The sequence below is a fragment of the Rattus norvegicus genome, chromosome 4, assembly GCF_021556685.1.
Source record: "Rattus norvegicus strain SHRSP/BbbUtx chromosome 4, alternate assembly SHRSP_T2T, whole genome shotgun sequence".
NCBI lineage: Eukaryota > Metazoa > Chordata > Mammalia > Rodentia > Muridae > Rattus > Rattus norvegicus.
Genome location: NC_141537.1, coordinates 121,977,512 through 121,992,688, shown reverse-complemented (window position 1 = coordinate 121,992,688; position 15,177 = coordinate 121,977,512). Strand labels below are relative to the sequence as shown.

The 15,177-nt window shown below is 49.8% G+C and overlaps 1 protein-coding gene and 1 long non-coding RNA gene across 8 annotated transcripts in view; one reads left to right on the top strand and one right to left on the bottom strand.

The window, feature by feature from the left end:
* The window catches only part of Eefsec (eukaryotic elongation factor, selenocysteine-tRNA-specific), a 194,743-nt gene that overhangs the window by 170,855 nt on the left and 8,711 nt on the right, over positions 1-15,177 (top strand).
* The window catches only part of LOC120102335 (uncharacterized), a 35,667-nt gene continuing 26,134 nt past the window's right edge, over positions 5,645-15,177 (bottom strand). For 2 of the 4 annotated variants that reach the window (XR_015686813.1, XR_015686814.1), the window contains 4 exons: positions 10,995-11,063; positions 7,235-7,374; positions 6,390-6,471; positions 5,645-5,984 (listed from right to left, as the gene is read on the bottom strand). This is a non-coding gene — a long non-coding RNA (uncharacterized LOC120102335). Of the gene's footprint in view, positions 5,985-6,389; positions 6,472-7,234; positions 7,375-8,074; positions 8,175-10,315; positions 10,460-10,994; positions 11,064-15,177 lie in introns of those variants that run through there. The other 2 variants (XR_015686815.1, XR_015686816.1) reach the window with 2 other exon arrangements.

The following is a 15,177-nucleotide window of genomic DNA, read 5'->3' as shown; positions in this document are numbered from 1 at the left end:
AGGCTCCTTGGCCACTCCTCAGGTGAAGCTAGGGGACACCCAGGGCCACAGATAATATTGCCCTCTCACAAAAGAAGGCAGTAGTCACCAGAGACCCTCTCTGTCATCTCTGTTTGAGGCAAGGAAGCAGCAGGTATGGCCACAGCAGAGACAAGGACCACTCAATGTCTTATATAGCCAGCTGCATACCAGCTGGGCACACAGCTCAACTAGAACACAGTGTCTGCACTCTTTAAGAATTCACAGCCAGTTCTGGATCCTCTCTGCAGTGCTTTTGTGACATCCCTGTGCCAGGCCCTAGGACTAACGTGAACACAGTTGGGATGAGTCCATGTCAGTGGGACTTACAGTGTCATCTGGCACCACAGGAGTTTCACAATATCACTGGTTAAACTACTCACAACTCTGGAAATCTGGAAGCTGGAAACCCAAGATCAGAGAGTGGGCAAGGCTAGTCTCGCCTTGGTTTCTTTGTGTTCTTTCACAGCCACATCTCTTTGTATCTGTCATAATCTTGTGTAAAAACCAGTCATAGTTTATTAGAACTAACATTAACAATCTCATTGTAACTCATCTATTTAAAAGCTGTCTCCAAAGCAGTCTCAGGCTGAGGAACCTGAATGTGTCTATGTGTCTGTCTCCCTCTCCCTCTCCCTCCCCCTCCCCCTCCCCCTGTCTATCCCTCAGTCCCTCCCTCCCCCCTGTGTAGGGGCACTTGGTGAGCCTACAGCAGGTATGAAGATAGACCATAGAGGATGCATAGGCATCCTCAATGTTTCCATGTCACTAGCCATGTTAATCCTGGGTATGGTGTTGTGACATCTCACAGCAAGGTCCCTCACTGAGTCTGAGGTTTGGAAGATTTCCCAAAAAGGTATCATGGCTCCCAAGACGGTGCTCAGAACATACACAAGCCAGTGTGCATCCTGTCATGGCATTGGTGCTCATGATGAGTGGTGGTCCCGAAAGGAATGGTTGAGCAGGTAGAGTTAGCCTGGGACCCAGTCTCACTATGAGCAAAAGCCAAGTTCATGCTTACTGGTGGGTCACAAGTCATTAGTGTGTGTAGAGGAGTATTTGTGACACCTATGGAAGTCAGAGCCAAAGCCTGGGCCAGCAGCATGAGGCAGAGCTTGACTTGAGAAGCCCTACCCTCCTGTGCTCATATAGCTAAGCAAAGAGGGAGGAACTGCTCTCTCAAAACTTTCTGTACACATCCCCTCCTGTGTTCCAGCTGTGGCCTGTGTCTTGGTGACACTTGAACCCAGTATGCTGGTTCTAGCTCCTTCCCAAGAGCAATCTGGTATAGAAGACTTCAGAACTAGGGAAGCCATGGGGAAGGGGTGATGGGAGAGAGAGCATATGACCCTTCCCTTTTGACCCTCCCCTTCCAGAGGAGAATGGGAGGTGACAAGAAAGTTCCCCAGGCTACAGAAGGAAGGAAATCATCTAGGATAGGAGGAACAGCGAGTGCTAAGTTGTCACAGGGACTGGACAGAGCGTAACACAATTTGAGACTCTTGAATAATAACAGTGTAATAGGCATTGAACATTGTGCTGTGTGGGACATTGTTCTAGGTGCTTACATGGTGTAGCCGTTTACTTTGGTGTGTCCAAAATGCTAGTTTGGGAACAGTTTTTAAGCAACGGTACTCCCCCCGCCCCCCAGCAAGGTCTTACAGGACTGTAACAGAAGCCCCAGCATGCTCCCTGCTGCTTACCCTCTGTCCCAATCCACAGACTTGTCCTTGGATAGTAAAAAGAAGTAAGGATTTTATTCCTGGAGGCCTCAAACTTGTACCTGTCTTGATTTGGGGTCTGGGTCCTTGTGTTGTGGGGATGGACTGTGCACTAAGGGTGCTTTCCAATATCCTCAGCCTCAAAAATAGGTTTCCCTATGCAGAGCTCTGTACTCAGCACCTTAACACAGACACTTAACTTACTCACAGAGCCTCCATGGTTCAGTTATTGACCAGGAGGGTGGTGGTAGCACACACCTTTAACCTAGCACTCAGGACACAGAGGCAGGTGAATCTCTGTGAGTTGGAGGACAGCCTGGTCTACAGAGTTGGAGGACAGCCAGTGCTACACAGAGAAGCCTGTCTCAAACAAACAAACAAACAAACAAACAAACAAACAAACAAAAAATAGTTGTTGACCAGGAGGCCAATATTTACTAGCCAGAGACAACCTCTGTCAGATCACATGCCAGGAGTGCAGAAGAGGTCTGGAAGGGACAGAAGAGCGTGCTCTGTATCAACCATGGCTGGGGCTGGGCACCAGCTTCTGCCCAAGACGTGTTCAGGAATCAATTTTCCGTCTTGCAGCAGCCCTTTATGGTAAACTCTCAGGGAGACTGTCACTCACTGCAGATCTGACAATAAGACAATGTTGCCATTGTGGAGAGTAGACAGGTACTGGGCCCTCTGTGCTAAAGCAGAGTTCTTCACGTGGTGTCTGTAGTACAGTGACAAACAGCCAAAATATAGCATGTTGGGAGTAGCTGATACACCTATAAATGTCACCTTTGTCATTTCTGGGGCTTCTTTCTGGCCTAAGAAAGCCAAAAGTCTAGATGGTCACATCTACCACAGTTCCCAGGCTGAATGAGCCTTTTACCCACAACTCTCACAGAATCTGCAGGTGTGGCAAGGTGAACTGTCCAAGTCAAATGCCATAGCAAGTTACATGGCTGAAACAGGGGCTTTGTTGGGCCCAGTGTGTCTACCTGCAGAGCCCATTTTGGTGCTGGGAACTGGACCGCAATGGAAGATAAAGGTTAGTCTAGGAACCAAGTGCCTGGGGTATGTGAGGACCTAGGGCCTGCCCTATAGGCTCCAGATTCACCACATTCTTGATGTCATCCTCCAGCTGAATTTAGATTGGTCCCTGGTCTACTGCAGGTGTCCCTGGGGAACACCTATGACCTAAAGAGGATCCAGTCTGAACTGAACGTGGTTACCATTGCCTAACAATGAATTAGTCAGGTCCTCAGGCTTCTGTGGGTCTAAGCCGAGGGGCTGTGCTGTTCTTTTTTAGGTTCAGAGGATAGACAACGACATGACTGTGGCAGAGAACTCTTCCATCGATGGCACAGCTACCTATAGCACAGGCTGCTGCTCCAACCCGACTCTCCACTGAGGGTCCACCAACTCAGGCTCCCATCTGTCTGTGTGAGATATGTGTAAGGACCCAGGGCCCAGGTGTCCTGGCCTTAAGTCAGATTTCACTGGACTCACAGACGGAGTAAGCCTGAAAAGCTGGGCAGTTGGTCGTAGTCTCCGCATCTCAGGGTTTTAGACTTTGTTGGTTGGCTGGTGGGTAGGTGAGTTTGGTTTTGGTTTTGTTAAGACTGGCTCTCTTATCTGTAACTTAGTAGGTGCTGGACTACAAGCACAGGAAGCCACCACACTGGGTTTTTTACATTGTCCTGGAGATTGATCTCAGATCCTCATGCTATGTATGCAGCAAGTACTTCCTTCTGGCACTTTTCACGTACCACAAGTGTGAGGAGGAGGGTACACTGCAAAGTCTGCAGACTGTAGTATCCCAGTGTGAGTGCCACATCATCAGATTACACAGGTGGGATTGGAAGGCCAACCCCTCCCCCTTGTTGAAAAGTTCAAGGACTGATTCCCTTGGGAAGTGTAATATCACTCATTGTCAGCGCCCTGGAACCCTTGTGTGGCCCAGCGGAATCTGCAAGAGGCCATCCTGAGTCTGGCATCTGTGAAACAGGGAATCTTCTGTGAGAACTCAGGGAAGACTGACTGCGTGGCACTCAGCGCTCTCACCAGTGAGCTTATTGGCCTCTGACCTAGGCAAAAGGCTTCTGGCTGGCCTCTTCCCAGCTTAGCAGGGGGAGTGACTTCTCTCACAGGGGTTAGGGCTTGACCTGTGTCTATCTCCAAATGGGAAAATAGGAAAGAAAACAATTTTTCTACCTGTAACCAAAAAGCAACAGCTCGTTGTGTCTCAGCTGAGCCCAGCTCGTGGCAGGAGGCTCTGCTCTCACTCTCCTCGATTAGCATTCTTTCTTTATCATCTTCCTTCAGAAGAGGCTGTTCAGCATGCCCCTGGCTCCAGCTCACACCCCACAGGAGCACCTACACGCCTATCCACACAGTGTTGGGTGCTGTGAATTTTCATGGCAGCCCTCCTTGGTGGAGTGTAGCAGTAGCCAGCCATCTGAGCTGAGGCTGGACCTGGAGACCCAGGGCTCCATGTATGCTCAGTGTGTCTAACACCAACAACAGTGGTGGAGCATCTTCCTGAGCTTACTATAATACGAACTGTTGTTAGGACTGGTTCTCAGAAGTTAAATTACTCAATTTTCACCACGTTTAGAAGTTTCCTGCCAGCTTCTGTACTGAGTCATCTCGTCTCACACTCCTTTCAGCCATGTAGATGGAGTGGATTTCAGCTTCCCTATCCTGTGCAAGCCATTCTCAATAGTCAGGGCTTATTTACATTTCTTTGGTGGTGACTAAAGTCACTCTTAACTCAACCCCATCACACATACACACACACACACACACGTGTGTGTGTGTGTGTGTGTGTGTGTGTGTGTGTGTGTGTGTATAGCAGAGACTGTAGTTCCCAATGTGGACCAAGCCAAGTGTGCAGTTCACCCTTCGGAACTTACACTTGGGCTGACTTTTCCTTATTCTAAGCATATGTAGCATGAGCACATCACCCCAATAACTCGTGCATGTTTGGGGTGCTGCTGCCCATATGGCCCTTGGTCCTCCATAGCACCTGCACCTGTGATCTTAAGACCTTGTGCTGTCTATGCCTTGAACCCAGAGCCAGGTCCTGTAGTTCTGCCACTCCACACATCCTTGAGCTTTCCGAAGTTGTGGCTCAGGGCAGTGGCAGGAGGGCTCCTCAGAGCCTCAGGCTACAATCCTGACCTCTAGGTAGGTAGCCTAGGAGCCACCAGGCACCTGCTGGGCTTTACTACCTGCTCTGGCCAGACCTTGTTTCCAGGTCTGTTCTCCTCCAAGGGTACCTAGCAGAGGAGGTCCATGTCACAGCATGGTGGTTGCTAATGGTGGGGAATCTGGTGACTCCCTGTGGAGACCTGAAAGCTTCTGGTGAGAGCATAAGACCATGCTGGGGTTCACCCGAAGTGCTGGCTTTCCCAGACATCCTTCCAAGGGGCCCCCAGTCAACTTAGGGAGAGACAGCTGGGGCTCACCCCGATACCCAAGACGAGACAGCCCTCCTGAGCAGCGGTTCATTCCACCGGGCTCTGCCCCACAGCGAGCTGCCAACTCCTACAGGGAGGCAGGAAAATAGCTCGCTGGGAGAAAAGAGCTGAACAGGGGTGAGGGGTGAAAGTTGAGGTTTCAGAAAATCCTATAAAAATGAAAACAAACCATCCATCTTTCTCCCGGCGTCTTACCCTGACAGTGCCCTTTCTGGATCTTGCCCTGACGTCTATAGAGACAACTCTGAAATCTGACCCAGGCCCCATAAGCTGCTGCCATCCCAGTCTACGGCTGCCCTGGACAGAGACAACCTGGTACCCAGAACAGGGAGCACTTTGGGGTGTCTTCCCCCCTAAATGAATAGCCTCCTCCAGCTTTGGCCATTGAGGCATTTCAAAGCAATTGTAAAAATTATATGAACCCCATCGAAGAACTGTTACAACAATGTTTATTCCCAGCATTTGAAACAAGGACAATGATATTATAAATAATTGTAGATGATGAAGATAGGCAAGAAAAAATAACATAATTAAAAGAATTTTACAAGACGGCCCGTTCACAAAGATGGATGGAGTAACACAATACGATGAAAATATCTGCAATTAACATAAACCAGTGCAGTGGACAGAAACCAGCTGCCGGTCAGCCTTCCCGTCATCCACATGGGCAGTGCTGGGGCTTCTCAGAGTGGTCATCATGGCTCTGGGGCCCCAGGAAGAGGCAGTCTGAGGGTTCTTTCCTGGCAACAGTTGGAGGCCTAGAATCCAGAACCTGTTAAATAGAATTTGCATAGACCAAGGAAAACCCAGGATTCAGAAAGTCACAGGGCTTGCTACAGAACTTCCCTCAGGATCCCCTCCCTAGCCCAGGATGGCATTAACCCCTCAAAGTTCCCCATCATAGCATACCACCAAGCCTTCCTGTGACTAAACTTCCTACAACTTTTTCCCTAAGGACTGTTCCCCTCCCTGCACAACCCCATCTCAGGACTGGCATGTGCCAGGTGCTTGGTTACTCTGGGTTAGTCAACTAATTGGTACCCTCAGGCTGTTTGTGTGGTGCCTGGAGCAGAGTGAGGTGGCTATGTTTATGCAGTTAGAAAGTTAGCAGAGTACAGCCTGGCTGGACACAGATGCTTTAGGTACTAGGAGTCTGCTGCTGGACCCTCATCCTTACCTCCTGTCTGGGCAAGGACAGCCCAGAAGCAGCAGATCACTTTATGCCTCCTGTTTGTCTGTCTCCTCTTCATCATGATTTCCTAAAATAATATAATAATAATTAAACTTGTTTTCACTGAAAAGCTTATGCCAGACAGTACAGAGTTAGATGATTTTGTTGCCAACAAATCAGGGAGATGGAACTTTGGATCTCTCCCACAGCCTCACCTAGATGTGGTAGTCCCTGCCTGTAATCCTAACATTTAGGGGGCAGAGCCAAGAGTTTGAGACCAGCTAGAGCTACATAGAGAAACCCTCTTTTAGAGGGTGGTTATTTGGGGGTTTTGTATAATTTTGTATTGTTTTGATGGTATAGATAAAGCTGGAGTTCAGCCCTCCCTGGAGGTGAATACCACTCTATTCAACATCTCCCAGTTTGATGACTGGTTAGTCCACAGCTAAGCATCCCTTACCCAAATACTTAAGACCAAAAGTACTAAATTGATCGTTTTTCAGACTTTATAGTATTTAAAGATATCACTAGCCAAGCATCCCTAGTGCAGAATTAAAAGTACCCTAAAACCTGAGACTTTCTGAGCAGCACATAGACACTCAAAGAATTCTGAGTTTGGAACCTCCTGGGTTTTACCTATGTTGTTTTTGAGTTTTATGGCTATAGGTTGTTTCCATTCCAAAGATCTCTGTCCTACAGCCATTGCAACTTACCCTGTCTGAGGTTTCCAGGGCATCCCACCTCCCCACTCCACAGAGGCACATAAGCAGCTCTGGGTAGATGCTGACAGCAGAGCTGGCCCAGTATCGCAGGTGACAGAGGCCTGCGTGAACATCACCCAGTTTGCATACCAGCCATCCCCAGGTCCATTTCTTGCCAGGTCCAGATGCAGAAGGTGGTTTTCAGAGCTGCTGTACTCTCCTGATTTCTCAGACGTTTCGGATTGGGCTTCTCTGAGCAGAGCGGGCTTGGGTTTTCTGGTGGTCTTGTGCTGTGGGGATGTTAAGAAGTCTTCGTTTTTAGTTAGAAATCAGGCTCTTGTGTGTGCCACCTGGTTTCCTGCTAGCTTTGACTTCCTGTCAGTAACTAAAAATCAAAAAACCTTGGCTTTGTGGGAGTTGACCCTTTGCTGAACCCTCAGGCAGTATCTTTGGGAAGGGACACACAAGCAGAGTGCTTTGGCTGCAGTTCACGGGAAGGGAGAAGTGATGGTTCTAGAGGTGAAGGATCGGGTGGCAGGAATTCTTCTAAGGCAGGGAGGCCCTGGTTCAAGAAACAAGCCCAGCCCTGGAGCTGGGTGGAGTTCCTCAGACAAACAGCTGTACAGAGGCCCCAGACAAGACCCAAGGTAGTGGGGTAGTAGGAAGCAGAGGCTGTGGGAGGAAAGAGAGTGATGCAGTGAGGGAACTCAGCATGGAGAACCAGTGAGTGCTGTTGGGAACCGAGGAGGGAGGAAGTGGGCCTGAAAGCCAAGAGAGGGCTCAACTCCTGTTTATGTGAAGCCACTTTCTTGGTGGCTTCAAGCAGAGCTCTTTAAAACTGGAGTCAATTCAGACACGTCCTGTTGCTCTAAACAATAAAGTCTGTGGTCTGTACCTGCCCAAAGCCCTTCAAGGTTCCAAAAGAGTCATCTGTGGCTGCCTTCCGCCTCTTGGACCTTCTGGGCAAATAGACTGAGGCGGCCTCCCTACCTAAAGCTGGGCACAGAAGCAGGTGGAGGAGGAGCACAGAGCAGAGGACTCCAGGCACTGGGCTTCTTCAGTCATGTCTTCGTGTGTCCCACCTGTGTGTGCTGTCCTCTGACAAGAGGGAGGTGAGGGAGAGGCCAGCTTCCTGACGGGGCAGTTGTGAGACATTCATAAAACTTTTATTGGACTTGCCACCCTTCCAGATAAATATTTTTCAATTTTATGAGCTCGTTTTAGGGCCTAGGCTTAATCCTGGCTTTGTAGCTGCCTTAAAAAAATTAAATATTGTTTTGGCAAAAGGAGCCCCTCCCCCATGCCGCCAAAGGCAGCTCATAAATCCCTGTGTTCAACTCTTGCCCTTGCCCTCCTCACCCAGCTTTCTTCCCTCCCACACCTTGTCCTAGAACAAGATGAGATCCAGTGCGTGACCACAAAAGAAAGTCTAGAGGGTTCTGCCTTGGAGCCCACAGCAGCGCCCCTGAGTTTCCCAGTGGGGTTCACACAGGTACTGCTGCCCCGTGTGTACTGGGCCCTTAGTAAAGCCCCGTGCATTCGTCTCTCTCTGCTGTCTTGAGGACTGCCCTCTCAGGCCAGCACCCACAGGGGCTCCTAACTTAGGGCTCTGCCTCTTCCTGATGACTTGTGCTGTCAGAAACTTTCTGCTCTGTGTCCTTATTGGGCATGAGTTCGTCTCTCTTGGGAGTGTGACACTCTCTTCCCCATTCGTGGCTCCAGATCTGATCCCCTATCAGCACCCAGCAGGTACAGGTGGCAAGTACTGACTGAATGGGTGGTGTGTGGTTGCTCTGATGAAAGAATGAGTTGATATAGTTTAGACTTTGTTTTTATGTGACATTGTCCGAAACACTGTCATGTTAATTCACAGCCTCATCACAACCCTGTACAATAAGTGTTTTAACTATCCCATTTCTCAGGTAAGGAGATTGAGGTAGGGGCCAACATCCCATATGAACAGTGCTTGGATCCTGGGCCAGAGTCTGGGTCCTGGTGGTGAGCAAGGAGCCTGTGCTCTGGCTGCCATGTGGATGCCTAACTCTGAGGGACAGTGGCCCACTGAAGAACTTGGCTTGGGTTCAGAGGTGATTTGGACATTCGCAGTCAACGAGAATGGAGTGACCTCAGATGGGAGGGAGTGAAGAGAGATGGTGAACAATAGGAGGGCACTTAGACTCCACCACAGTGCCTACAATGTGAGTCCTTTAGGTCTCATAGCAGTCTGTGACACACGCATGGCTCCCCTCCTCGCCTGTCCCCTGGCACTCGCATTGCATACGCAAGGTATGGATGCAGCTAAGGACAGGGAAGGTTCATGTCCCAGGGTAAAGAGCATCTCATCTGCCGCTTCCTGATCATCTACTGGTCCAGGTGCCCTGAAGTTTTCCTCAGTGCATCTTCCTATGCCCACCAAAGAGCAGGCATTGCCCCGTATCACGGAAAAGATACCTGTGGGTCAGTGGCATGAGGTACTGGCCAAGGCATCTGCTTGGCTGGGAAGAAGAGTACATCCAGCCTAGCTACTGTGCTCCCTCCTGCCCTACAGCCCACAGACAGAAGAGGTACAAGGCATGAGCCTGCTGTTCCTGTTCCTGTCCCTGCCTCATCCTGCTCCTGCTCTAAGGCCCTAGACGGCCACCCAGGGTAGAACTGAAGTCAGGATACCTATAGACTCCAGAGGTACCATCACTCAACTGTCTCAAGGGAGGCTGTCCTTATGACAATACCTGTAGCTCTGTAGAAAACTGAGATGGGCACCAGGCAGGCAGAGAGCACAGGAAGGTTGCTTTTCTGGGGCCACCATAGAAAGCAGGGACCAGATGTTGCCCCAGGAATGTAGACTCACTGTTTATAAAGCGCATGTCCCCAGGGGCCAAGGTTAGCCTGTGACAGCCAAATCTGCCTGTATTCATAGGGTACAGGGCACCCAGCCATGTAGGACAGCTCCACAAGCACAGGCATAGCAAGTCTGGCCCACACTGGTTTCTTGTACACAGTCTCTTTGGGAACTTCCGAGCCTCATTCTCACCTCCCAGGCAACTTGGACAAGACAGACCTCCCACAGCCAGCCATGGCCCTTGAGGTCACACAGACTCCTGTTGCTTACCCACAAGGGCAGAGGAGGCTGAGCCTGTGGCATTGCAGGCAGAGTAATACCAGATAGACCGGAGTGGACTGATGTTATGGAGGAGCAGACACGGATGTCCCGAATAGGCTGCCTGTACTGACCTCTCATAGCAAGCACTCGGACCCACAGCATCACAGTCACCATTTATGTCACTAGGTGTGCCGTTTTTGACAAAGGGCCAGGTTTCCACACACAGTAACACAGTGCTCTGGGAAGTGAATTGATCTGAAGAAGGTTTTCTTGAAGAATAGAGGGAGCTGCAAAGGACGTTGCAAAACAATGATGTCACAAAGTAGATGTGTGAGCTAGGAGTGATGGGTGATGAGGGATCATAGCTTGTCTCCAGTTGAAGAAGGATGCAACAAGCCAGCCACACCTTGCCAGCAATCCTTGCAAACATAATTCAGAGTCTCTGAGAAGCAGGGTTCTCTGGTCACAATTGGCATGTTCCCTCCTGACCCTTGGACACCAGAGCCCACTTCTTCCTTGAATATGTGGGCAACTGTATTGGAACCCTGGCATCAAGCACAGTGCATGCAGGGACAGGTTACCCCGCAGCCAGCTTGTGTAAGCTATGCTTACCACTGCCCATTCAGATTGCCTTGTAGTGTGTCACAGAGCAATACGGTATAGGCCTTCAAAGGAGCTCTTCTGAGCCCCCTGCTTTCCCACCACTGCTGGAGCTAACTGGGAGAGCTATGGAAGTCATAAGAAGTGCAGGCCATAGGCCTATGTGGTTTGGTTCTCCATGAACAAAGGCTTACAGCCCGATGAGCTCACCTTTCTCCCACTGGACAGTTTATGTTAGCAACGTCCCCTGTTCTGTCTCTTCTCATGGTCTGGTTTCCACTTTAAAAGAAAAGCAGAGTGAGTAAAAACTGTAGTATAGGTTAAAAGCTTGGTGCAGCTCTCCCCACTGAGGACCCTGATAGGCTTTGCTGAGGCAAGTTCTGGTTTCTCCTCAGTTTACTGTGCTGTTATTGGCAGAGGCTGGGGGACAGCTACAGATAGGCTGTCGTTTAGGCCTAGCACTGGCCACAAGACAAGCTACAGCCTGCCATGGAGCCCTTCTCTTGAGTTACAGATGGCACTGGAGAAGGAGCCTGCCTGAGGATACCTGTCCTGAGCACCAGGGACCAGCTGTCTCTAACACTACACTGTGGACAGCCTTGCATCTTGGTCATAGATATAAAGATGGGCCACATAGAGGAAGGAGGTTTTGGTTTTCATTGGACACAGTTATTTTGTGGATGTACCCTGACTAAATGGGGGTGTTGCATTAATCCTCAGACTCATCTCCTACTGTCTTCATGATGTGGTCAGGAGGGTGCCTGTGTTCCACTTCTTGCAAGAGCAGGAAGCAGTCTTCTAGTGCAGGGCTGGGGCTGACACAGCCAAGCCAAGTCACTCTTCGGAACCCACAGAGAGGGAGTCAGTACTCTGTACTAGCGGAGCCATGGGACATAAAAAGTCCCAGTCATAGACCTGAGCCATGAGGACACAAATATATATTTGTTGGGAGCAGGCTGTGCAGGTGCTGGGCAATATCCTTAGTTATAGCATCTAGTAGGCTGCAATGACCCCCTCACAGGGCTGTCACTGTCACAGAGGAGAGAGAAATTTGTGTTGTTTCTGTGTGTCATGCCTCTACCCCATGTCCCTCAGTATCTCAGCCCTCATGCCCAGATCACAGAGATCATGCAACCACACTGGTAAGTCACTGCGGTACTCCTTGTAGTGAGTACTAGCAAGGATCTGGTTACCTGGGTTTAGATCTCAAAGCCAAGAAAACTGGTGTGAAAGGTCACAGGCTCCAAATGCCCCTTTCTTTGTGTATACCCTAGCATGTGGTAGCATGTGACCTCCAAAAAGTGTAGCCAGCCTTTCCTCCTAGCTATAATCCATATAGTGAAGGCAGTGCTCTTTGGGATTTAGTAAATCATTGAGTGAAGGGGGCCACATTGCCCACAGCAGACCTGGGCCAGATGACATCTGTATGGGGAGGCAGAGGCAGTGTAAGGAGCCCTTATCTGAGGAGCCTGTGTCTATGGCTCTACTTTATAACCACTATGTACTGGGAAATGGAGGGGCCTCAAGCCTGACCACTACAACGAGGGCTTCAGCAGAGGTGGCACATTTTGTCAGCAGAGGAAGCCATGGCCCATGCAGGAGGTACGCTCTTACCCCACCTCCTTACTGTGTGATGGCAGGCAAGTGTCCAGGCCACAATGTTCTCTCTAACCTTACCCCAGTATACCAGTCACCATCCTTGGGTCCCCACAAGGTATCAGAGGAAAATGGAGGTAAGGGCTGCCCCTGGCTCGCTCTCTCTGTATACTGCATGATAGGGAATGTAGTTGAAGCAGGAAGTGATAGACCCACTTCCTTCCACAGTATACTGGCTCCTGTCCCTGATTCCTCTGGTCCCTCTCCAGCCCTAACCATGCAGCACCTGTAGGGAAGGCTTCTGAGTAAAAAGAAGAGGCATTGCTCGCAGTTGGACCTTGACAGCACAGCACTCTGTCCCTAAGGCTCTGAGCTGGTCCCAGAGATGACCCCATGTCCCTTTAAAGACAGCCTCCTCATAACACTGGCCAGGCTTCCAAGGTCCAGACTGGGATCCAGAGCTTTACAATGGCTGTTCTTCTGGTGCTGTGCTAGACTGGAACTCTTGTACTTAAGATGCACAGAGCTCACCACTAGGACTCAGGTCCCCAGTGAGGAGCCCAGCCATCTGTGGCCCTTAAGCTCCCAAGAGCTTCCAAAGAGACACATTGTAGGAGGTTTTCCAAATCAGAGGCCTGCCTGAGGGCCTCCCATGTGTGAACAACCCCACTAGCTATGATGAACCACAACCGGGAGCCACAGGGACAAGTCTCAGCCTGGGCCAGAGCACAGTGTGGTATTTTGGAAAATGTCACATATCAGTACACAAGAGCCACTTAGACCATCAGGCACTGTGCTGCATGGTGCTGTAAGAGGTCCAGGCAGGCAGCAGTCAATAGTGACCCTAGAGATAGCTGCTATGAAAGAGGGAGGGTTGGAACAAAGGGGCCAGTCTGGGGAGAAGAACCAAGATATGGTCACTGAGAAGTACTGCCCTCCAGACCTGCTTTGGGAACAAGGACCCATGAGCTCTCAGTGTGAGGAGACCTAGCTGAAGTGGAAGCTTATGGGCTCTTTGGAGAGTCAGCTGTGCTGGAAGGTGTTTTGCTGGGGCAAACACATGAAGGAGTGTTTTCCTGAAGTGGACACAGATGAAAGACTAAAGCAGACTCGTGAAGGAACATTTCACTGAAGCAGACACAGGAGAGAGGATGTTCTGCTAAAGCAAGCATGTGAAAGGACACGTGATGAAGGAGTCCTTCTAACAGTATGCATGTATCGGTCAGATTTACATTGTGTAGTTAAGGTCCATCTGTTGGGACTCTGTGGACTTGGGCCAATTGGATGCACACACTGAGACAAGACTGGTGCTGAGGCAAGGATGGAGGATTCATGATGTTTGGAGGGTAGAAATAGGACTCCATGGAGTAACAAAGACAGAGCTTGGCTTGCTGGTACAGCTAGCTGTGCAATGCTTATGGGTCTCAAGTCTTTTTTGATCTTCACATCCCTAAGAGAAGCACAGCTGAGAACTCCTGGTGTCCCTCTGGGTCCCTCCTGCTGACTCGAGCCAAGGTTGAGGCCTGGCTGTCTCTGCTAGGTCTTATCACTACTGTTGCTAACCTGACTCTACCGAACAGGACCGCTGGTGTATCCACGAAGTGTTTACAAATGGATTGAGCTGCCACTGCTGACCTATGAACTGAACTGCCAATTTCCAACAATACAGGCAGGAGTTGCTCCAAAGAACCTTTCTAAACAGGTCCACTTTCCCCATATCTTTTCTTTTCCAATTCTGGTGGATGGTGGGCTACAAGGGAGGTTAAAGCATTTAAGAACCATCATTAAAAATAAGATTGAAAAAACTACAGGTACACCTCGCCTTGGCAGACATCCAGGAGAGCAGGCTGGAGTGCCAGTGTCCCAATGAGCACGCCACTTCCAGCTACAGGCCAGGTCTGAGATAGTCCCTAGAGGCTACCCAGAGAACAGAGTATAGCCAGTCATCTCACTCAGAGCATCAACTGTGCACTTAGACACCCTGGGTTGCAGGCAAGTGATGATGAGGGATAAGCTGTCAGAGTCTGCAGCTCAGGAATGTGGGTAGGGACCATGCTGCCATGCCACTCCTGCCCTTCGAAGGCCTGCCAGCCACAGAGGACAGTGGTATATCGGTCACCTGTGCTTGGTGCTCCCTCTGCTCTGGCAGCAGAGCTGATACAGTAATCAGGATGCCACACATGGACCCTGGAAAATGACTGCTCCTGAGCCTTTGTTCAGTCTCATTATTCTCTAGGGCTTTTCCCCCCAAGTCATAAAAATGACGTTTTTAATATGTGGGGTTTTTTTTAAGAAAAAGCAATATGAAGGTAATATGAAGATGACTTTTATTGTCAATAGCTCTACCCTTTAAACAGTTATCTTAGTTTCTGCTCTAGGTATTTTAATTGAAGATTAACTTATGTTAAAGAGTGTACATGTGGAGGGTGGGAGCATTAAAATTCTGCCCCCTGAGTGGTGGGGGAAAATACTTCTTGGGAAGCCACCAGGACCCTGCCCCCAACCTCTCTGGCTTCAGGGCTGCCTTTCTTTAATCTTTCCCATTTACCAGGAAAATATAGTTCCTCAGTCCCTGTAGATTGGAACAGACCACACCACAGCCAGCACTGCCCCCGAGCACAAGGGAGGGAGGGTGGGTGGAAAGAGGTGTGCAGAGTGGTTGAAGGCATTAATCTAAATGAAGTCCTCACTGTGGCCCTGGGCACGTTACTCAGTGTCTCTGTCCCTCAGTTACCTGGCATGCAAGTGGTCTAGAAGTGGCTGCAGTTAAGGTATGGCTGTCTAGAACATAGTCACC